Source organism: Salmo salar, chromosome ssa01, assembly GCF_905237065.1.
Source record: "Salmo salar chromosome ssa01, Ssal_v3.1, whole genome shotgun sequence".
In the NCBI taxonomy this organism is placed as follows: Eukaryota; Metazoa; Chordata; class Actinopteri; order Salmoniformes; family Salmonidae; genus Salmo; species Salmo salar.
In genome coordinates, this window is record NC_059442.1 from 165,265,950 (window position 1) to 165,291,690 (window position 25,741).

A 25,741-nucleotide genomic window follows, 5' to 3' on the forward strand; every position below is an offset into this window, starting at 1 on the left:
GGAGTTGAAGGAAGTAGAGGTGGTGGAGAAGGAAGAGGAGGTGGTGGAGAAGGAAGAGGAGGTGGAGGAGGAGGAAGAGGAGGTGGAGGAGAAGGAGGAGGAAGAGGAGGTGGAGGAGAAGGAAGAGGAGGTGGAGGAGGAGGAGGTGGAGGAGGAGGAAGAGGAGGTGGAGAAGGAAGAGGAGGTGGAGGAGGAGGAGGAGAAGGAAGAGGAGGTGGAAGAGGGGGAGAAGGAAGAGGAGGTGGAGGAGGGGGTAGAGGAGGTGGAGGAGAAGGAAGAGGAGGTGGAGGAGGGGGAGAAGGAAGAGGAGGTGGAGGAAGAGGAGGTGGAGGAGAAGGAAGAGGAGGTGGGGAGGAGGAGGTGAGAGAGGAGGTGGAGGAGGGGGTAGAGGAGGTGGAGGAGAAGGAAGAGGAGGTGGAGGAGGGGGAGAAGGAAGAGGAGGTGGAGGAAGAGGAGGTGGAGGAGAAGGAAGAGGAGGTGGAGGAGGAGGAGGAGGAGAAGGAAGAGGAGGTGGGGGGGGGAGAAGGAAGAGGGGGTGGAGGAGGAGGAAGAGGAGGTGGAGGAGAAGGAAGAGGTGGAGGAGGAGGAGAAGGAAGAGGTGGTGGTGGAGGAGAAGGAAGAGGAGGTGGTGGAGGAGAAGGAAGAGGAGGAGAAGGAAGAGGAGGTGGAAGAGGAGGTGAGGGAGGAGGTGGAGGAGAAGGAAGAGGAGGTGGAGGAGGGGGAGAAGGAAGAGGAGGTGGAGGAAGAGGAGGTGGAGGAGAAGGAAGAGGAGGTGGAAGAGGGGGAGAAGGAAGAGGGGAGGTGGAGGAGGGGGTAGAGGAGGTGGAGGAGAAGGAAGAGGAGGTGGAGGAGGGGGAGAAGGAAGAGGAGGTGGAGGAAGAGGAGGTGGAGGAGAAGGAAGAGGAGGAGAAGGAGGAGGAGAGAGAGGAGGGGGGGAGAAGGAAGAGGGGGTGGAGGAGGAGGAAGAGGAGGTGGAGGAGAAGGAAGAGGTGGAGGAGGAGGAGAAGGAAGAGGTGGTGGTGGAGGAGAAGGAAGAGGAGGTGGAGGAGGAGGAGGAGAAGGAAGAGAAGGTGGTGGAGGAAAAGGAAGAGGTGGTGGAGAAGAGATTGGGTGCTACAGTGAGTAACATTATGTTAATGAATAAATATGGCTAGCCTGCTGAAACAGAACAAAATATGAGCTATAATTCTATTTGTGAGAGCTGCCCGTTTTTATTCATACATGTTGGATTATTCATGGTTTATAACACCCAAAGACAGTCTACAACACTAACACACCTGATTTAAAACATTAACCAATCATGGAATGAAAGCCTGCACACTCTGTGAAGCTGTCCAGGACCTTTGGAGCTGGAGAGGAGACCCCTGGTCTACAATGCATCTTTGTTGAAGTTTTCAGTTGAGTTTATTGTGATGATTTTTGACATGGAATATTCCCCACAAATGAGATAAGGATGAAAAGCCGTGTTTGAACAATGCTGTGGGTCATAGCACACTGCTCCTGGGCTGTGACCTCCTGGGCTGTGACCTCCTGGGCTGTGGGTCATGGCACATTCCTCCTGGGCTGTGACCTCCTGGGCTATGGTTCATAGCACATTCCTCCTGGGCTGTGGGTCATGGCACAATCCTCCTGGGCTGTGACCTCCTGGGCTGTGGGTCATGGCACAATCCTCCTGGGCTGTGACCTCCTGGGCTGTGGGTCATGGCACATTCCTCCTGGGCTGTGGTCTCCTGGGCTGTGATCTCCTGGGCTGTGATGTACTGGACTGTAGATCGTGGTTAAACATTCTATAACACTCCACTTCTCTATCTTTTGGGGTGGAAAACATGTACAGTAGTGAATCAATTTCTTCCTTGTTGAAAGGACACTGTAAATCCTGACCTTTCTCATTCAGTGCAAGAAATTGACTCGCTCCGTCTGTGGAAGTCACATATCTGGGAGGTGAAATACAAAGACAAAGAAGGCCTTGGCTTCTCACCACCTGAATATACAGTAACCTTATCTTGCAGAAGCTGTGATGCACTTGGCAGCAGTTATGTCAAGCCTAGATCAAGATGCATCAAATATCTAGAAGGTGAACACTGAACTAAATGAGGGGTACAGAAAAGGGGAGAAATTTGAGATAAACAGCAATGTGTTTTTAATTGGGCTTCTCTTAAAAATGCTAAAGTAGATAGCTTTCCTGAAACCACAAGGAGAATGCTGAAGTAATTCATTTTATTTGTATTTATTTCACCTTTATTTAACCAGGTAGGCCAGTTGAGAACAAGTTCTCATTTACAACTGCGACTTGGCCAAGATAAAGCAAAGCAGTGCAACAAAAACAACACCACAGAGTTACACATAAACAAACGTACAGTCAATAACACAATAGAAAAAGCTATGAACAGTGTGTGCAAATGTAGAAGAGTAGGGAGGTAAGGCAATAAATAGGCCATTGAGGCGAAATAATTACAATTTAGCATTAACACTGGAGTGATAGATGTGCAGATGATGATGTGAAAGTAGAGATACTGGGGTGCAGAAGATCAAGAAGATAAATAACAATATGGGGATGAGGTAGTTGGATGGGCTATTTACAGATTGGCTGTGTACAGGTACAGTGATCGGTAAGCTGCTCTGACAGCTGATGCTTAAAGTTAGTGAGGGAGATATAAGACTCCAACTTCAGTGATTTTTGCAATTCGTTCAAGTCATTGGCAGCAGAGAACTAGAAGGAAAGGTGGCCAAAGGAAGTTTTGGCTTTGGGGATGACCAGTGAAATATACCTGCTGGAGCGCGTGCTACATGTGGGTGTTGCTATGGTGACCAGTGAGCTGAGATAAGGTGGGGCTTTACCTAGCAAAGACTTATAGATGACCTGGAGCCAGTGGGTTTGGCGACAAATATGTAGTGAGGACCAGCCAACGAGAGCATACAGGTTGCAGTGGTGGGTAGTGTATGGGGTTTTGGTGACAAAACGGATGGCACTGTGATAGACTACATCCAGTTTGCTGAGTAGAGTGTTGGAGGCTATTTTGTAAATGACATCGCTGAAGTCGAGGATCGGTAGGATAGTCAGTTTTACGAGGGTATGTTTGGCAGCATGAGTGAAGGATGCTTTGTTGCGATATAGGAACCCGATTCTAGATTTAATTTTGGATTGGAGATGATTGATGTGAGTCTGGAAGGAGAGTTTACAGTCTAACCAGACACCTAGGTATCTGTAGTTGTCCACATATTCTAAGTCAGAACTGTCCAGAGTAGTGATGCTGGCCAGGCAGGCAGGTGGGGGCAATAATCGGTTGAAGAGCATGCATTTAGTTTTACTAGCATTTAAGAGCAGTTGGAGGCCACGGAAGGAGTGTTGTATGGCATTGAAGCAAGCTCGTTTGAAGGTTTGTTAACACTACTACTATGACTAACTTCCTTATCAGACTAGAATGTCAGTTATATTGCTCATGGCACTGCTCACCAAGGTAATAACCTCAGTCCGGATGCATTTCTACAGCAAATAAAACATTTACATACAAACAATGCAATGCACATAGTCCGGAGGAAAATAAAACAAGACATTTTAAACAAATGGCAGTGTAATTCCTTGGTAATAGGGCTTAGAGTGAATATGGGTCAGTCACTTAATTAGCAGCGTGTATTATCAGTATGTTTACAGTGATCACAGACACATTCTCACCTCCCAGACAGGATGTTCACACATATTCAGTCATTCTGAATTGATCAGGTTGAGCAGATAGAACAGGACAGAGGAGTGGTGGTGACGACAGTATTCTCAGTCAGTTGTGTTTTCATTCTGACAGCTGCTACAGCCCATGTTGTGTCGACTAAGACAAAATGATAACACGGAAAAATAAGGGACATCACTAAAAAGTTACATTATTATTATTATTATTATATATATTTGTATGAATTACAGGTAAACTATACACAAGGAAGAATGTGGAATGTCGCTGATCCAGACTTTTGCATATAAATAAATGCCATCTGTTTATGTTGTCATGAAAGTAGTTGGTTTGAAGCGTTTGGTCCTTGTTGCTCAACTCTTACACAAGAAGTTGGATGGGAAAGTGTTTACCCTGGAGGAGCCTGCATGAGTTATCACACAACCCTGATGGCGCAATGACAAACACTCATTTGTTGCCAATTGCTGTTTTCACTGTCTCTCTGTCTACCTCCCTTTGCTTTGGACTGTTTTCACTGTCTACCTCCCTTTGCTTTGGACTGTTTTCACTGTCTGTCTGTCTACCTCCCTTTGCTTTGGACTGTTTTCACTGTCTCTCTGTCTACCTCCCTTTGCTTTGGACTGTTTTCACTGTCTCTCTGTCTACCTCCCTTTGCTTTGGACTGTTTTCACTGTCTACCTCCCTTTGCTTTGGACTGTTTTCACTGTCTCTGTCTACCTCCCTTTGCTTTGGACTGTTTTCACTGTCTACCTCCCTTTGCTTTGGACTGTTTTCACTGTCTCTCTGTCTACCTCCCTTTGCTTTGGACTGTTTTCACTGTCTCTCTGTCTACCTCCCTTTGCTTTGGACTGTTTTCACTGTGTCTGTCTACCTCCCTTTGCTTTGGACTGTTTTCGCTGTCTCTGTCTACCTCCCTTTGCTTTGGACTGTTTTCACTGTCTCTCTGTCTACCTCCCTTAGCTTTGTACTGTTTTCTCTGTCTCTCTGTCTACCTCCCTTTGCTTTGGACTGTTTTCGCTGTCTCTGTCTACCTCCCTTTGCTTTGGACTGTTTTCACTGTCTCTCTGTCTACCTCCCTTTGCTTTGGACTGTTTTCACTGTCTCTCTGTCTACCTCCCTTTGCTTTGGACTGTTTTCACTGTCTCTCTGTCTACCTCCCTTTGCTTTGGACTGTTTTCACTGTGTCTGTCTACCTCCCTTTGCTTTGGACTGTTTTCACTGTCTCTCTGTCTACCTCCCTTTGCTTTGGACTGTTTTCACTGTCTACATCTCTTTGCTTTGGACTGTTTTCACTGTCTCTCTGTCTACATCTCTTTGCTTTGGATTGCCTCTTTTCTTACTTGCTTCATCAACTTATAACAGTTAGCTTAAAATAACGCAACATAACATAATGACAGAACTTTGAAGGCTAAAAACTTTCGATTAGCCAAAAAACGTGGCTATTGTTTACCCATTCTACAGAGCGCAAGATAGTGCACTGCAAATTCTCAGACAATATATTCAAGACTTCATTGACAAACACATAAGTGAAGAAAAAGGCAGATGAGAGATAAGATGTTACATGGAATCGTTGTGTCACCCATCACTTACATTATTAACCACACAATTCTGGTAACTTCTGTGGCTCGACCTCATAGCCTTGCATAACATTGTGTAACTAAGTTTTAATACACCAGAAAAAAAAATGGTGCAACGACTTCTGAGAAATCGTTGTCACAATGCCATTTTCCTCATGGCGGTTGGTCAATTTTCTCATTGCTTAACCATTGCCTGAACCGTAAACATTGCACAATGGGGGAAAAGCTACAGTTAGTGTCTTGACATGCCTTGAGAAAGTATGATGTAGTGCAAATAGTGTTGCACAGCGCTATCCTGTCAAGGACCTGCCTTTGGGGGCGTGTGTTTGAAATCAGTGAGCCGGACAGCAAATGAAGTGAAGTGAAAATGCATTTTGGCTTCAAAGAAAAGTTCAAGGTCGGTGCTGAAGAGGACTCGTGACACGTGGCAGCTTTGTGAGGAGTCAGACACTTTCTGCAGAAATGAGGCTCCTAGAATCGCAACATTAACCCTTCCCAATAGCCAGCAGTATAGACTTATGTCTAGTACAATGTTGCTGTTTACCGCAGACGGTTGGGGTCAATTCAGGATTGAAATGACCAGACAATTCGTCAAGTGTAACATGGTGAAATGCCTGAATAACTGAAATCTTGCTGGAGCTCTGCTGAGTACCGAATTACAAAAAGTTTGTTGAATACCCAACGTGTTATCACTATGCTTTCAACCATCTAAAAGCACAACCAAATTCCAATAGAAAAAACAATGTCTGACTTTTGGTTTAGTTGTCATCTTAATGTGTTATCACTGCACTTTCAGCCATTTAAAAGCACAACAAAGATTAAATGGGAAACACAATGTCTGCCATTTTGTTTTTAAAATAAAACATAATGTGTTGGCACTGTGCTTCATCTAACAGCAGAACCAAATGACCTGGATTATAGTTCAGAGTACTTTAAATGTACATTGTGCAAGTGAAATTCTACACAGATTATCAACATTGTGAAGACTTTGTATGATTACATAATAAAACACTTGTTGTTACAGTAACCTCCAAATGTGGCCATGGATGAGTTACACACTTTGAGGTTGAATAAAAAAAAGTGCTCGGATAGTTTCATCAGAGCTACTGGCTTAATCCTATTCCTTAACTAGTTTGTGCCCAGTGGGCATGATCTGATTTATCACATACTATTTCAACAGAAGACATTTTTCAATATCTATATCAAAAGTACTTTTTTTTAAATAAAGATGATAAAAACAATCTAAACAAATGGCTGCTTAATCTTGATAGGACAGACCTGATTTTGTTAAAAGCTAAATTAAATTGAGATTTATTATGTGTTTTTATTTATTTAACCTTTATTTAACTAGGCAAGTCAGTTAAGAACAAATTCTTATATACAAAGACGGCCTACCCCGGCCAAACCCAGACCAATTGTGCGCCGCCCTATGGACTCCCAATCAAGACCGGTTGTGATCGAACTAGGGTCTGTAGTGACGCCTCTAGCACTGAGATGCAGTGGCTTAGACCACCGTGCCACTCGAGAGTCTTATCTAAAAATGAATCCGAATCAAAATGTTGTATCTTATGGAAACAGACATGCCCAGCATACCAAATAAGGCCAGCCTTAGACAGAAACTAGGCTATTAGGTATTCTAGAGCTTTTAAGGAGACTGTTTGGGGGAGCTGGCAGAAGTGATGTTGGCTGGCTGACACACTGGGAAACAACACGTAATATATCTAAACTCAGCAAAAAAAAGAAGAAATGTCCTCTCACTGTCAACTGCGTTTATTTTCAGCAAATTTAACATGTGTAAATATTTGTATAAACATAACAAGATTCAACAACTGAGACATAAACTGAACAAGTTCCACAGACATGTGACTAACAGAAATGGAATAATGTGTCCCTGAACAAAGGGGGGGTCAAAATCAAAAGTAACAGTCAGTATCTGGTGTGGCCACCAGCTGCATTAAGTACTGCAGTGCATCTCCTCCTCATGGACTGCACCAGATTTGCCAGTTCTTGTTGTGAGATGTTACCCCACTCTTCCACCAAGGCACCTGCAAGTTCCCGGACATTTCCGGGGAGAATGGCCCTAGCCCTCACCCTCCGATCCAACAGGTCCCAGACGTGCTCAAACGGATTGAGATCTGGGCTCTTCAGGCCTACAAGCCTTACAAAAGGCCTACAAGCCCTCAGTCCAGCCTCTCTCAGCCTATTGCGGACAGTCTGAGCACTGATGGAGGGACTGTGCGTTCCTGGTGTAACTCGGGCAGTTGTTGTTGCCATCCTGTACCTGTCCCGGAGGTGTGATGTTCAGATGTACCGATCCTGTGCAGGTGTTGTTACACGTGGCCTGTCACTGCGAGGACGATCAGCTGTCCGTCCTGTCTCCCTGTAGCGCTGTCTTAGGCATCTCACAGTACGGACAATGCAATTTATTGCCCTGGCCACATCTGCAGTCCTCATGCCTCCTTGCAGCATGCCTAAGGCACGTTCACACAGATGAGCAGGGACCCTGGGCGTCTTTCTTTTGGTGTTTTTCAGAGTCAGTAGAAAGACCTCTTTAGTGTCCTAAGTTTTCATAACTGTGACCTTAATTGCCTACCATCTGTAAGCTGTTAGTGTCTCAACGACCGTTCCACAGGTGCATGTTCATTAATTGTTTATGGTTCATTGAACAAGCATGGGAAACAGTGTTTAAACCCTTTACAATGAAGATCTGTGAAGTTGTTTGAAAGACAGGGTCCTGAAAAGGGGACGTTTCTTTTTTTGCTGAGTTACACACACACACACACACACACACACACACACACACACACACACACACACACACACACACAGCACAGTAACGACCTGGGCGAGGTGTACTAGTGATGTCACTACAGGATGCTCTGCTGTCACTCACGTGGAACCCACAGGCAAGCAGTGTGTGGGACATTATTAACTTTCAAGTGCAGTGTGTGTATGTGTAACAAGACTACAAAAGGTACAATGAGGTATAATAAAGACCATAAAATTGTCAGAGACTCCAGTCACCCAAGTCATAGACTGTTCTCTCTGCTACCGCACGGCAAGCGGTACCGGAGCGCCAAGTCTAGGACCAAAAGGCTCCTTAACGGCTTCTACCCCAAAGCCATAAGACTGCTGAACAATTCATAAAATCGCCACCGGACAATATACATTGACCCCCCCCCTTTTGTACACTGCTGCTACTCGCTGTTTGTTTGTTATCTATGCATAGTCACTTCGCCCCCACCTACATGTACAGATTACCTCTACTAGCCTGTACCACCGGTACCCCCTGTATATAGCCTTGTTATTGTTATTCTTATTGTGTTACTTTTTATTTTAGTCTACTTGGTAAATATTTTCTTCTTGAACTGCACTGTTGGTTAAGGGCTTGTAAGTAAGCATTTCACGGTAATGTCTACACTTGTATTCGGCGCATGTGAGAAAGTTTGATTTGATTTGAATACATTCAGGATACCAGTATGTGGTATGGAAGGCTATTACAATACAGCTGGGTTACGATAGATGTCCCTGCGGTACAAAAGGTACCACAATTAGGTTAATACAGTGTTTTACGTCATTTTATTTTATTCATTTATCCAAATGCGACGGGAATATTGTTGTTTTCAGCCTTTTCCAGAAATGAGAATTAGACCAAAAATTAAAGCAAATTATCTGAGAATGGTGCTGGACGGTTTGATGCTGGGGAATGTTACTGGAGATGGTGCTGGACGGTTTGATGCTGGGGAATGTTACTGGAGATGGTGCTGGACGGTTTGATGCTGGGGAATGTTACTGGAGATGGTGCTGGACGGTTTGATGCTGGGGAATGTTACTGGAGATGGTGCTGGACGGTTTGATGCTGGGGAATGTTACTGGAGATGGTGCTGGACGGTTTGATGCTGGGGAATGTTACTGGAGATGGTGCTGGACGGTTTGATGCTGGGGAATGTTACTGGAGATGGTGCTGGACGGTTTGATGCTGGGGAATGTTACTGGAGATGGTGCTGGACCATAAAAATAAAAAGGGGACAGTTTGATGAAAAAAACTTTAAATAAAAAGTGAAAATCCAGTTCATGTGACAGGGTTGACAAAACAAAAGTGGTTAATGAACTAATAAAAACATTCATATTTTGCATTAAGATAACCTTTAAGGGGGTTGTAAAGGGTTTATAAGTAGTTTATTTTGCAAGCACCAAAAATCATACAGTTTGAACCAAAGACTGTAAATGTTTGTTAATGATTTATATACTAGCCGATACTATTAACTAAAATATAACTGTCTAATAAATTACTTACAATGCCTTTACAACCCTCATTAAAGATGACCTTAATGTAAAGAGTTACCATAAAAACAGCACAGAAATGTAAAGTAGATATCTAGGTTAATCCATCAATCAGGAGTGGTAGTTACAGTAGCAGATGGTGTAGTAGTCTCAAATATCATAGGTTTGGCCCGGGGTAGACCGTCATTGTAAATAAGAATTTGTTCTTAACTGACTTGCCTGGTTAAATAAAAAGATGGGCCTCTCCAAATAACAAAGCCATATTCGCATGACATGGATAAATGTCAACCGCTTGTACACAGACTCCAAAGGGCAGTGGGTTTTCTGCATAGAAAAGTGTGTTATTCAGCTGCCTACGTCCAAACGGTAAAAAAAGAAAACATTGAAAATAATTTGGGATGGGGAGCGTCGCTGTACATCTATTTTCAGATCTCTCCAGAGATGTTCAATCGGGTTCAAGTCCGGGCTCTGGCTGGGCCACTCAAGGACATTGTCCCGAAGCCACTCCTGCCTTGGCTGTGTGCTGAGGGTCGTTGTCCTGTTGGAAGGTGAACCTTCGCCACAGTCTGAGGTCTTCAGTGGTCTGGAGCAGGTTTTCATCTCTGTATGTTGCTCCGTTCAACCCGATCGAACATCTCTGGAGACCTGAAAATAGCTGTGCAGTGATGCTTCCCATCCAACCTGACAGAGCTTGAGAGGATCTGCAGAGAAGAATGGGAGAAACTCCCCAAATACAGATGTGCCAAACTTGTAGCATCATACCCAACAAGACTCGAGGCTGTAATCGCTGCCAAAGGTGCTTCAACAAAGTACTGAGTAAAGGTTCTGAATACTTATGTAAATGTGATTTCAGTGATTTCAATACATTCACATAAAAAAATGTAAACCTGTTGTTTTTACTTTGTCATTATGGGGTATTGTGATGTCATGATGGGGTATTGTGATGTCATTATGGGGTATTGTGATGTCATTATGGGGTATTGTGATGTCATTATGGGGTATTGTGATGTCATTATGGGGTATTGTGATGTCATTATGGGGTAGTGTGTGTAGACTGATGAGGGAAAAAAATATTTAATCAATTTTAGAATAAGGCTGTAACGTAACAAAATGTGGAAAACGTCAAGGGGTCTGAATACTTTCCGAATACACTGTATGTGTGCCATTCAGAGGGTGAATGGGCAAGATGAAATATTTAAGTGGCTTTGAACGGGGTATGGTAGTAGGTGCCAGGCGCTCCAGTTTGAGTGTGTCAAGAACTGCAACACTGCTGGGTTTTTCACGCTTAACAGTTTCACGTGTGTATCAACAATGGTCCACCACCCAAAGGACATCCAGCCAACTTGTGGGAAGCATTGGAGTCAACATGGGCCAGCATCCCTGTGGAAAGCTTGACACCTTGTAGAGTCCATGCCACAACGAATTGAGGTTGTTCTGAGGGCAAAAGGGGGTGCAACTCAATATTAGGAAGTGTTCCTAATGTATTTTTAAATAAGATCTTTGAAAACTAACAATAAGTATTTTTGACATGGCATGGGGCCCCCAGAGATTTTGTTAGAATGTTTCAGTCACTCAGATAGCACAAGCCATGGCAAAATGTGTAGAATGTTTTCAATTGTAGCTTTAAAACTTCTAAATGTTCTCTCCACCACTTTTTCACTGCGGCCAAAAGGAGGGTCTCTAAAATGTTTCGGTCTGCGACCACACCAGTGGCCACGCCCACAGCCAAGTCCCCCCTACGCCCACCACCCAAGCCCCACTTTGACCCCCCAAAAAAACCTTGAGTGAAACATAGCGGTATTGCAATCTTGAAAAGAATGCAATCTCTATTTAATTAGACACAAAACAAAACCCGCATGTCTTTGGAAAGCAAACCATTCTAAATAAACTACAAAATACACTCCAAATTGTACACAACATGGTACAACACATGGTAACTTAAGGGCAACAAATTTGATTAATGCTTTGATCTGTTTCAATAACCCATCACTTTCACGAGCTTAATCTGTAAAAAAAATAAAATAATAATATCATAGTGAGCAATACAAACTTACACAACTAGGCTACATTTCACCTCTGAATTCCTCCTTTGTGGCCTACATAAAGTGTTGTCTACATGGAGCCATGGAGCCATGTTTCTGTTGACAGCAACTGTGGAACTAAAACAAAACTTTACTGTAGCAGGACGCTTTGCGAGAGACTTGGCAGTGATGTAACGAATATGTACCTTGGTGCATGTTTGGAACTTTGTTCAGGGAAAAATAGGGATATAAATATACAGTTACAGGCAGGGATCTACTTCTTGTGTTACCGTTGCTCATCACTAGGCAACAGGGCTCTGCTGTGCTAGCCTATTTCAAGGCACTCCATTCAACCTGGGTTTGTTAACATTTCTGCTCACACTGTTGTTGACAACATTTGCCATTATCTAATTTATCAATTGAGTTCTACCTCAGTTGGCCCAGTTTTGAACTCTGACCGTGGCAAATGCGTAACTATGGTTCCGAAGGGAGCTCACAACCAAGAGAAACATTTAAAAAAAAATGTATTTCCTGCACCAAACAAATACTTATATTCCTACACTGTCTCTCTGTTTACCGTAGGTCAAAATGGGGAAAAAGCAAACCCCATGCCACTATGCTACTGAGTTACCTGATACAGTGCTTTTAGATATGCTTATATAATGTCCTGTCTGTTATCCCCATGGGGTTGCTGGACATTAATAATGGGCCTGTGATATTAAAAACGCCTACTTCTGAGACAAAGAGGCTCTTTTAAAAGGATCTGGGCCAAGCACTGACTGTTATGAGGAGACTTGGAACTGGGTCAGTGGAGTCATGCAGATAGAGTATGTACTACTTCACAGATACACTATGTACTACTGCACAGATACAGTATGTTGTACTTCACAGATACAGTATATTGTACTTCACAGATACAGTATGTTGTACTTCACAGATACAGTATGTTGTACTTCACAGATACAGTATGTTGTACTTCACAGATACAGTATGTTGTATTTCACACATACAGTATGTTGTACTTCACAGATACAGTATGTTGCACTTCACAGCATGTGGTACCTGTTGGCACACTTTATGATGGGGAGCATAACATGTCATAACACCATGTTCTCATTATTGGTGTCTGGTACTTATATATTAAATACGAGTCCCAAATGGCACTCTATTCCCCGGTCAAAAGCAGTGCACTATATAGGGACCCATTTGGGATTCAGCCACAGTCTTCATAGAGGTACGAGATGACAAGGAACGAAAAAGGGAAGAAGTATTCTCAGGTTTGAACAATACTTCCAAGTGCACTTTTTTTTAAATCTCTACAGAAAATCTTGAACCAGATTACTAAGTATGCTTTCAAAAAGCGAAATTGGAACTGTGGGAAAGGCAAATTGAATAGACAACCCTTTGAACAACTAGCTGTATTAAAATATTTCACTGCAGCAATCTTTCGCTGCTCGCTCTAACCTTTTGGTCACCCTTACTAAAATAAACTAAATGGGGATGAGGTTGTCATTAGACCAGAGGAAATTCAGATTTCTCAGAAATGGTGAATGGCCTTTTTTTTTTAAGGAAAAGAAAAGCTTCTTTGGCAATGACAAGAAATGAAGGTAGAATGTTTTCTGTCCAATTTGCATCATGGCAACCACTACATCCTGAGAGGAGTAAAGACATCCTGAGTTCTTAGAATCAGAGCTGATGCAAAAACCATCATCACAGGAAATCACTGTTGATATAAAATTAAGATTGTAACATTCACAGTTGGGTAATCCTTCAAAATAAACATAAGGACTAAGTAAGATTCGTTACACCTTCATAACACATCAAAGTCTTTCAGAATTAGGCCTAATTCATGTATGACACAACATACTTACCAAACAATAAGAATGCATTAATACTTTCTATTATTATTTGTTATTAGATTTGTCAGGATCCCCATTAGCCGACGCCAATGGCGACAGGTAGTCTTACAGGGGTCCGACACATAACGAAAATGTCAATTAGTTTACTATGCAGTAAACTAATTGAAATCATAAAATGATGGCATTGCAGTCCAGACTTTAGTCAAAGCACGGTATGCATTGATCCAAGTAGAGCTCACTTGGAAACCAGCAGACTATGAGGCAAACAAATTTGGAAAATCCCTAGTCATGGCCATGCCAAACAAATGAGCTTTCATTTCTTTTCCCGTAAATCCCAACTGGTTTTCTCATTAAAGAACAAGCCAAGATTCTGTGTAAGGATACTGTATTTTTCGAATTTAGGTGTGTAATAGTTTGTAAAAGTTTGCCTGGAACTACGGCTGCATCCCAAAAGGCACCATATTTCCAACATAATGCACTACTGTTGACCAGGGCTTTTACTCTACTAGGGCTCTGGTCAAAAGTAGTGCACTATATAGGGAAAAGGGTGCCAAATAGGGCACAGCCTACATCTAGGAACCCCACTTCCCTAAGTGTTTCGGAAATCCCCTCAGATGACAAGGGCACTTATTATCTTAATATCAATATCTGTATTATCTCATTATCAATGTCTTTATTAACAACGTCTTATTATCCATGTCTATATTAACATCGTCTATATTAACATCGTCTATATTAACAACGTCTATATTAACAACGTCTATATTAACAACGTCTTATTAACAACGTCTATATTAACATCGTCTATATTAACATCGTCTATATTAACGTCTTATTAACAACGTCTATATTAACAACGTCTATATTAACATCGTCTATATTAACAACGTCTATATTAACAACGTCTATATTAACATCGTCTATATTAACAACGTCTATATTAACAACGTCTTATTAACAACGTCTTTATTAACAACGTCTTATTATCCATGTCTATATTAACATCGTCTATATTAACATCGTCTATATTAACAACGTCTATATTAACAACGTCTATATTAACATCGTCTTATTAACATCGTCTTATTAACAACGTCTATATTAACAACGTCTATATTAACATCGTCTTTATTAACAACGTCTATATTAACAACGTCTTATTAACAACGTCTATATTAACAACGTCTATATTAACATCGTCTTTATTAACAACGTCTATATTAACAACGTCTTATTAACGTCTTATTAACAACGTCTATATTAACAACGTCTATATTAACAACGTCTATATTAACATCGTCTTATTAACATCGTCTTATTAACAACGTCTATATTAACATCGTCTATATTAACATCGTCTTTATTAACAACGTCTATATTAACAACGTCTTATTAACAACGTCTATATTAACATCGTCTATATTAACATCGTCTTATTCTCAAAGTCTTTATCTCATTATCAATGTCTATATTATCAACGTCTTATTAACATCGTCTATATTAACATCGTCTTATTAACTTCTTTGGGATAGGGGGCAGTATTTTCACGGCCGGATAAAAAACGTACCCGATTTAATCTGGTTACTACTCCTGCCCAGAAACTAGAATATGCATATAATTAGTATATTTGGATAGAAAACACTCTAAAGTTTCTAAAACTGTTTGAATGGTGTCTGTGAGTATAACAGAACTCATATGGCAGGCCAAAACCTGAGAAGATTCCATACAGGAAGTGCCCTGTCTGACAATTTGTTGTCCTTCTGTTGCATCTCTATCGACATTACAGCATCTGTGCTGTAACGTGACACTTTCTAAGGCTTCCATTGGCTCTCTAAAGCCGCCAGAAAGTGGAATGGGGTGTCTGCTGTCTCTGGGAAAAGTACAGCAGCAGAGTTTGTAAGTGGTCAGCCTGGGGACAGTGAGACTGGAGATGAGCGGTCACGAGAACTCGCCATGTTTTTCTTTCAGTCTTTGAATGAATACAACGTCGCCCGGTTGGAATATTATCACTATTTTACGAGAAAAATTTTGATTTTAAACAGCGTTTGACATGCTTCTAAGTACGGTAATGGAATATTTAGACATTTTTTGTCACGAAATGCGCTCGCATGTTACCCTTCGGATAGTGACCTGAACGCATCGAACAAAACGGAGGTATTTGGATATAACTATGGATTATTTGGAACCAAAACAACATTTGTTGTTGAAGTAGAAGTCCTGGGAGTGCATTCTGATGAAGAACAGCAAAGGTAATCAAATTTTTCTTATAGTAATTCTGAATTTAGGTGACCCCGAAGTTGGCGGATGTCTAAATAGCTAGCCTGTGATGGCCGAGCTATGTACTCAGAATATTGCAAAATGTGCTTTCGCCGAAAAGCTATTTTAAAATCGGACATAGCGATTGCATAAAGGAGTTCTGTATCTATAATTCTTAAAATAATTGTTATGTATTTTGTTAACGTTTATCATGAGTCATTTAGTAAATTCACCGGAAGTTTTCGGTGGGTATGCTAGTTCTGAACATCACATGCTAATGTAAAAAGCTGTTTTTTGATATAAATATGAACTTCATTGAACAAAACATGCATGTATTGTATAACATAATGTCCTAGGAGTGTCATCTGATGAAGATCATCAAAGGTTAGTGCTGCATTTAGCTGTGGTTTTGGTTTATGTGACATATATGCTTGCTTGGAAAATGGCTGTGTGATTAATTGTGTCTATGTACTCTCCTAACATAATCTAATGTTTTGCTTTCGCTGTAAAGCCTTTTTGAAATCGGACAATGTGGTTAGATTAACGAGAGTCTTTATCTTTAAAATGGTGTAAAATAGTTGATTGTTTGAGAAAATTGAATTGTGGTATTTTAGTTGGTTTTGTATTTCGCGCCGTGCGATGCCATTGGCTGTTGGCTAGGGGTTCCGCTAGGCGGAACGGGGTTCCGCCTAGCGGAACGTCTGTCCTCAACAGGTTAACATCGTCTATATTAACATCGTCTTATTAACAACGTCTATATTAACATCGTCTATATTAACATCGTCTTATTAACGTCTATATTAACAACGTCTATATTAACAACGTCTATATTAACATCGTCTATATTAACAACGTCTTATTAACAACGTCTATATTAACATCGTCTATATTAACATCGTCTATATTAACAACGTCTATATTAACATCGTCTATATTAACATCGTCTATATTAACATCGTCTATATTAACAACGTCTATATTAACAACGTCTATATTAACATCGTCTATATTAACATCGTCTATATTAACAACGTCTATATTAACAACGTCTTATTAACATCGTCTATATTAACATCGTCTATATTAACATCGTCTATATTAACAACGTCTATATTAACAACGTCTATATTAACATCGTCTATATTAACAACGTCTATATTAACAACGTCTATATTAACATCGTCTATATTAACAACGTCTATATTAACAACGTCTTTATTAACAACGTCTATATTAACAACGTCTTATTAACAACGTCTTTATTAACAACGTCTTATTATCCATGTCTATATTAACATCGTCTATATTAACATCGTCTATATTAACAACGTCTATATTAACAACGTCTATATTAACAACGTCTATATTAACAACGTCTTATTAACAACGTCTATATTAACATCGTCTATATTAACATTGTCTATATTAACATCGTCTTATTCTCAGTCTTTATCTCATTATAAATGTCTATATTATCAACGTCTTATTAACATCGTCTATATTAACATCGTCTATATTAACAACGTCTATATTAACATCGTCTATATTAACATCGTCTATATTAACATCGTCTATATTAACATCGTCTATATTAACAACGTCTTATTAACATCGTCTATATTAACATCGTCTATATTAACATCGTCTATATTAACAACGTCTATATTAACAACGTCTTATTAACAACGTCTATATTAACAACGTCTAATTAACATCGTCTAATTAACATCGTCTATATTAACAACGTCTATATTAACATCGTCTTATTAACAACGTCTATATTAACATCGTCTATATTAACATCGTCTATATTAACAAAGGCTATATTAACAACGTCTTATTAACAATGTCTATATTAACAACGTCTTATTAACAACGTCTATATTAACATCGTCTTATTAACATCGTCTATATTAACAACGTCTATATTAACATCGTCTTATTAACAACGTCTATATTAACAACGTCTATATTAACATCGTCTTATTCTCAAAGTCTTTATTATCTCATTATCAATGTCTATATTATCAACGTCTTATTAACAACGTCTATATTATCAAGGTCTATATTATCAAGGTCTATATTATCAAGGTCTATATTATCAAGGTCTATATTATCAAGGTCTATATTATCAAGGTCTATATTATCAACGTCTTATTAACAACATCTATATTATCAAGGTCTATATTATCAACGTCTTATTAACAACATCTATATTATCAAGGTCTATATTATCAAGGTCTATATTATCAAGGTCTATATTATCAAGGTCTATATTATCAAGGTCTATATTATCAACGTCTATATTATCAACGTCGGCAGGTGGCCTAATGGTTAGGGCGTTGGGCCAATAACCGAAAGGTTGCCCATTTGAATCCTCAACATAACAAGGTGAAAAATCGGTCGTTCTGCCCTTGAGCAAGGCAGTTAACCCCCCATAACAACAGCTCCCAGTGTGGTAGCAAGGCAGTTAACCCCCCATAACAACAGCTCCCAGTCTGGTAGCAAGGCAGTTAACCCCCCATAACAACAGCTCCCAGTGTGGTAACAAGGCAGTTAACCCCCCATAACAACAGCTCCCAGTCTGGTAGCAAGGCAGTTAACCCCCCATAACAACAGCTCCCAGTGTGGCAGCAAGGCAGTTAACCCCCATAACAACAGCTCCCAGTGTGGTAGCAAGGCAGTTAACCCCCATAACAACAGCTCCCAGTGTGGTAGCAAGGCAGTTAACCCCCCATAACAACAGCTCCCAGTCTGGTAGCAAGGCAGTTAACCCCCATAACAACAGCTCCCAGTGTGGTAGCAAGGCAGTTAACCCCCATAACAACAGCTCCCAGTCTGGTAGCAAGGCAGTTAACCCCCCATAACAACAGCTCCCAGTGTGGTAACAAGGCAGTTAACCCCCCATAACAACAGCTCCCAGTGTGGTAGCAAGGCAGTTAACCCCACATAACAACAGCTCCCAGTCTGATAGCAAGGCAGTTAACCCCCCATAACAACAGCTCCCAGTCTGGTAGCAAGGCAGTTAACCCCCCATAACAACAGCTCCCAGTCTGGTAGCAAGGCAGTTAACCCCCATAACAACAGCTCCCAGTGTGGTAGCAAGGCAGTTAACCCCCATAACAACAGCTCCCAGTGTGGTAGCAAGGCAGTTAACCCCCCATAACAACAGCTCCCAGTGTGGTAGCAAGGCAGTTAACCCCCATAACAACAGCTCCCAGTGTGGTAGCAAGGCAGTTAACCCCCCATAACAACAGCTCCCAGTCTGGTAGCAAGGCAGTTAACCCCCCATAACAACAGCTCCCAGTGTGGTAGCAAGGCTGTTAACCCCCCATAACAACAACTCCCAGTGTGGTAGCAAGGCAGTTAACCCCCATAACAACAGCTCCCAGTGTGGTAGCAAGGCAGTTAACCCCCATAACAACAGCTCCCAGTGTGGTAGCAAGGCAGTTAACCCCCCATAACAACAGCTCCCAGTGTGGTAGCAAGGCAGTTAACCCCCCATAACAACAGCTCCCAGTGTGGTAGCAAGGCAGTTAACCCCCCATAACAACAGCTCCCAGTGTGGTAGCAAGGCAGTTAACCCCCATAACAACAGCTCCCAGTGTGGTAGCAAGGCAGTTAACCCCCCATAACAACAGCTCCCAGTGTGGTAGCAAGGCAGTTAACCCCCATAACAACAGCTCCCAGTGTGGTAGCAAGGCAGTTAACCCCCCATAACAACAGCTCCCAGTCTGATAGCAAGGCAGTTAACCCCCCATAACAACAGCTCCCAGTGTGGTAGCAAGGCAGTTAACCCCCCATAACAACAGCTCCCAGTCTGGTAGCAAGGCAGTTAACCCCCCATAACAACAGCTCCCAGTGTGGTAGCAAGGCAGTTAACCCCCATAACAACAGCTCCCAGTGTGGTAGCAAGGCAGTTAACCCCCCATAACAACAGCTCCCAGTCTGGTAGCAAGGCAGTTAACCCCCCATAACAACAGCTCCCAGTCTGGTAGCAAGGCAGTTAACCCCCCATAACAACAGCTCCCAGTCTGGTAGCAAGGCAGTTAACCCCCCATAACAACAGCTCCCAGTCTGGTAGCAAGGCAGTTAACCCCCATAACAACAGCTCCCAGTGTGGTAGCAAGGCAGTTAACCCCCCATAACAACAGCTCCCAGTGTGGTAGCAAGGCAGTTAACCCCCCATAACAACAGCTCCCAGTGTGGTAGCAAGGCAGTTAACCCCCCATAACAACAGCTCCCAGTCTGGTAGCAAGGCAGTTAACCCCCCATAACAACAGCTCCCAGTGTGGTAGCAAGGCAGTTAACCCCCCATAACAACAGCTCCCAGTCTGGTAGCAAGGCAGTTAACCCCCATAACAACAGCTCCCAGTGTGGTAGCAAGGCAGTTAACCCCCCATAACAACAGCTCCCAGTGTGGTAGCAAGGCAGTTAACCCCCCATAACAACAGCTCCCAGTCTGGTAGCAAGGCAGTTAACCCCCATAACAACAGCTCCCAGTCTGGTAGCAAGGCAGTTAACCCCCATAACAACAGCTCCCAGTGCGGTAGCAAGGCAGTTAACCCCCCATAACAACAGCTCCCAGTCTGGTAGCAAGGCAGTTAACCCCCATAACAACAGCTCCCAGTCTGGTAGCAAGGCAGTTAACCCCCATAACAACAGCTCCCAGTCTGGTAGCAAGGCAGTTAACCCCCATAACAACAGCTCCCAGTGTGGTAGCAAGGCAGTTAACCCCCCATAACAACAGCTCCCAGTCTGGTAGCAAGGCAGTTAACCCCCATAACAACAGCTCCCAGTGTGGTAGCAAGGCAGTTAACCCCCATAACAACAGCTCCCAGTGTGGTAGCAAGGCAGTTAACCCCCCATAACAACAGCTCCCAGTGTGGTAGCAAGGCAGTTAACCCCCATAACAACAGCTCCCAGTCTGGTAGCAAGGCAGTTAACCCCCCATAACAACAGCTCCCAGTGTGGTAGCAAGGCAGTTAACCCCCATAACAACAGCTCCCAGTGTGGTAGCAAGGCAGTTAACCCCCCATAACAACAGCTCCCAGTGCGGTAGCAAGGCAGTTAACCCCCCATAACAACAGCTCCCAGTGTGGTAGCAAGGCAGTTAACCCCCATAACAACAGCTCCCAGTGTGGTAGCAAGGCAGTTAACCCCCCATAACAACAGCTCCCAGTGTGGTAGCAAGGCAGTTAACCCCCCATAACAACAGCTCCCAGTCTGGTAGCAAGGCAGTTAACCCCCCATAACAACAGCTCCCAGTCTGGTAGCAAGGCAGTTAACCCCCCATAACAACAGCTCCCAGTGTGGTAGCAAGGCAGTTAACCCCCCATAACAACAGCTCCCAGTGCGGTAGCCTTTACTCGTTTATTATCTTATCTATATTATCGACGTCGTTAAAAATAAAGTAAAGTATAAACCATTTCCAACAAAGAAAACAAGCAATATGTGAAATTCTTTCAATATACAGACAGACCCATGGAGTGCTCAGTTGCGCTTAATGTATTAAAACCCCTTTCTTCCTTATAAATTCCCTCAAATACCAAAAAATACATGGGGAATATACTTTAAATGGGGGCATTATAAACTACAACAATACAAATTTCCAATACAACAATGTGGAAAGAATACAGCTTCTATATTGTTCCCGGAGCGTTATTCAATCAAAACAGCTTGGAAAGCCCTCGACTTTTAACCCCAGCGTAATCCACATGAGCTTGGATAACACATCACCTTTAAGATCCCCCTGGGATGTCTGGAGCTCCCTGACCCCTTCCTGCCTGCACCTCATATGTCAAGGCATTCGTCAATCATCAACCTCTAAGACACGCTGTCACCTGATAGGTCAGGTCTGGGTGTGAAAACACTGTCTCTGAACAGACCCCTCTCTGGCCTTGGTGTTGAATGCTGAATCACTGAAAATGCCTCAGTCGGCTGCCAAAGGGTTTGCCAGGGAGCTAAGAGTTTCAGCGGAGGGAACTTTGGACGGGCAGAGGGAGAATGGCATGCACATGACCTTTTAAGGTTTTGTTTCGTGTTTATAGTTGGAGAGAAACATTATTTTGATTATATCCCATTCATAACAACTGAGTGAGCGGATTAGCAAATGACTGAAAGTGAAGTGCATTAACGGCTTGGAATACTCTCTACACTAGCAATGGCCTACATAGCGAGGTTTGACATTCTAGCTGTTATTTCATTGTATACAACAGTAATTCAGTTCATGGGTTAACCACTTACTTTCCAAACAGGTTAGCGTGTGAAAGAACCACTCTTGTTCTATGTTCTGGCAATACAGGTGTTAGAACGCTTATATACAGGTACTGCCAAGATAAAGGAAACACTTGAGTAAATGCAGGATACAAAGTATATTGAAAGCAGGTGCTTCTACACAGGTGTTGTTCCTGATTTATTTAAGCAATTAACGTCCCATCATGCTTAGGGTCATGTATAAAAACGCCCACTTGCCCATTATTTTGGCTACCACGGCTAGAAGAGATCTGAGACTTTGAAAGAGGGGTCTCCAAGGACCATAGGGGGTTTAAAGGGTGTGTATGTGTGTGTGGATGTATGTCTCAGACACCAGATCTCAACCCATTTGAACACTTATGTCAGATTCTGGAGCGGCGCCTGAGACAGTTGTCCACCACCACCACCAAAACACCAAATGATGGAATTTCTCGTGGAAGAATGATGTCACATCCCTCCCATAGAGTTCCAGACACTTGTAGAATCTATGTAAAGACGCATAGAAGCAGTTCTGGCTCGTGGTGGCCTAACACCCTATTAAGACACTTTATGTTGGTAGTTACCGGTAGCTGTTAATAGTAAAATATCACATTTGTTATACTACAATGGGTGTCTCCTCACATAGGGAACAACAGTCAGGCACTAAGTGAAACACTATTCCCATTAGGATCGCATAGAGAGATAATGACAAGCCTTGGTTATTGTAAACAACAACAGTTCAGAGGACTGGGGTGTTTTCAATAGGAACTAAATGGAAGCCAACAGGCCAAAACGTGGAGGGACCAGTGGTGTAGTGCCATTTCCTCAGGTGCCATCATCACTGTCAATCCTGAATTATATTTCTTCACGTTTTACGTGAGCTGCATCTGCGTATACCAACCGTCTGATCACAATTAGTTTTGTGGGGATATGCAGATCTACTGATGTGTAACTATTGTTTCGTGAGCACATTTTTAGAGAAGATGGGGTTATAGCCTACCTGTATTTTCTTTCAATAGAAGCACATAGCCCAGTGGTCACCAACCAATCGATCGCGATCAAACATTTCAGTAGAAAAGCCAACGATAAAGGTTTGCACTGCTTTTTTTTGTGTTCATGTTGGCGGTAGGTGCACTTGATTGAGACATACTCCGCCTACCGGGTGGACCGGGAGATCTGTGGTACTGCTCTGGCCAATCAGATAGCTCAAATCACTGTGCATACAGTTTCCACGGCCACAGCAAAGTTTGATACTAGGCTACGTGGGCGGCAGGTAGCCTAGTGGTTAGAGCGTTGGACTAGTAACCGAAAAGTTGCAAGATCGAATCCCTGAGCTGACAAGGTAAAAATCTGTCGTTCTGCCCCTGAACAAGGCAGTTAACCCACTGTTCCTAGGCCGTCATTGAAAATAACAATTTGTTCTTAACTGACTTACCTAGTTAAATAAAGGTCAAATAAAATTTTAAAACGTGAGATTCATAACTTAAAACCTTGACCAGAGAGAGATACTGTCAAAGAATACAGCAAAGAGCTGCTGTTTTTACAAGTGAATTCATGTCTAAGTTTGTATTCAGCACTGTTTTATTTCAACACTATTACAAAACTTCTCCGTAACAAATGAGTAGCCAAGTGTAGCAGCTCATCGTGTCTATTTTAATAATGAGGAATATTTCACTTTCTCTGGTCATAGGAACAACATGAATTTGTGCATGAGGCAGATGCGGTGAGTTTCGCCATCACGTGGAAGACCGTGTCCCCTCTCTCTGGTCAGTCTCACCGGAGGAAAGAAAGGAGAGAGCAGGGACCGTGCGATGACCGTGCGATGCAGACCCTCTGCTGCTCGCTTCCTCCCTCCGCTGAGACAAATGCCGTGTTCAAAACAACGGGGAACTCGGAAATCTCTGACTTCCGACTTCAGTGCATTCGAGACAACTTGGAACTGGAAGAAAATTTAAAAAAAGATCTGACTGGGAAAAATAGTTTTGAATGGTCATCCAACTCGGAATTCCAAGTCGGAAACTTGGGTATCTTTCTAGAGCTCTGACTTTCTGACCAGAAGATCACTGACGTCATGATTTGACCTTGTTTTGTCCGAATTCCCAGTTGTCTTGAAAGCACCATGACTATCAGATGCAGGTACCATCAGTCCAGTAAAATAGAAAAGATAATTATTTGCAAATTATTTCAATGAATGCTCAGCTGTACCTCACAAGTGCTACACCAACTGATGTATTTTGTTATCAAAGCTAGTGTTTTAAAATATAATATCGCCTGAGAAGAAAAATATTGGCAGGCCAGGCATGTAGCCACTATGCTGTGATAATGTACTAGGCCCACTGCATAAACATAATTTTTATTAGGTTAATGTTACATGTTTAAAAAAAATCAGAGCTGTAGATCTCAGCTTGCTTTTTGACTGAGAAAGTGATCTTGACTCAGAAAAGGTTGGTGACCACTGGCCTAGCCTGTTGATTTTTGGCTTCCGTCATTCGCTGAGGAAAGAGAGAGCTGCATCAGTCAAAGGTCTGTTTGTTTTTAAGACATACAAAGCCCTCAGAAGACGGCAGTGAATGTGCTTGCTGGGTGCCAACGGAGTCAAAAGTCTAATGGATTCAAAAGTTAGCTATCTAACAGGTGGTTCTAACTGGTGGTTCTAACTGGCGGTTCTAACTGGCGGTTCTAACTGGTGGTGGCCTCTGGGCCGGTGTTTTCTCATTTCCTAATCTAGATCTGTGTGTCAGTGTATATCTTCTTCTGGAATTAAGCTTCACAGTCCGCTTGACTTGAGATCCATCAGCTAATTATAAATAGAGACTACAACACATTATTTTTATAGTAAAACACACAAAACTGACAGAGCAATGAAAATAGCTCTAACTCATCTCGCATTCAAGTGTGCACCATTTCCTTAGTGAGGAAGTGACTACACTCGAACTAGAGCTACACTCGGACTGGAGCTACACTCGAACTAGAGCTACACTCGGACTGGAGCTACACTCGGACTGGAGCTACACTCGGACTGGAGCTACACTCGGACTGGAGCTATACTCGGACTGGGATAAAAATGAAATCACAAAATATGGTTACATCCTTAATGACTATTTAAAGACAGCGCACACCCACACTCCCACACTCCCACACTCCCACACACCCACACACCCACACTCCCACACCAGGGTTTCCGTTAGCCGGTAATCGCCGGCTTTTGTCAACAACAAAAAATCTGAAAAACTGATAAATAATAAATTGTTGCAGGCCAAATTGACTGGGAGATAAAACAAAGGTAGGCAGGCTATCAGCACATCACCCACCACTTTACAATGCGAGCTGGAGGGAGTATGCATTTTGAAAACATACTTACTTGTTTGAAACCTGAATGTTTTACTTCAGGTCTTACTTTGTTTGAAAATCCAACCATAGAAACAAGGAGGCAATTCTTTTATAAAAACTTCCTTCATAGGAGGCGCGAGAATTTGAAGTTTGGAGAAGCATATAATGTATTCTAGCTACCATTTCTAGCAATTTGCGTGCCAGTTATGATTTTCATATGCACACGTGGAACAGTGTCATTTCAATAATAATGTTTTTGTTTCTCAAAATCACGTGGTTAATCATACTGTACAAATCTTAATGAAAACGATACAAATATAAAAGTAAAAACTCAACTAATTCGAGAGCACCAGCATATGGACACAGTGATTCACCGTGATCATTGGCCTCTGCCATATGGACACAGCGATACACCGTGATCATTGGCCTCTACCATATGGACACAGTGATACACCGTGATCATTGGCCTCTGCCATATGGACACAGTGATTCACCGTGAT

General features: G+C 42.2%; 1 protein-coding gene across 1 annotated transcript in view; it reads right to left on the minus strand.

The window, feature by feature from the left end:
* auh (AU RNA binding protein/enoyl-CoA hydratase) overlaps nt 1-25,741 on the minus strand; it is a 58,471-nt gene that overhangs the window by 10,911 nt on the left and 21,819 nt on the right. The window lies entirely within an intron of this gene.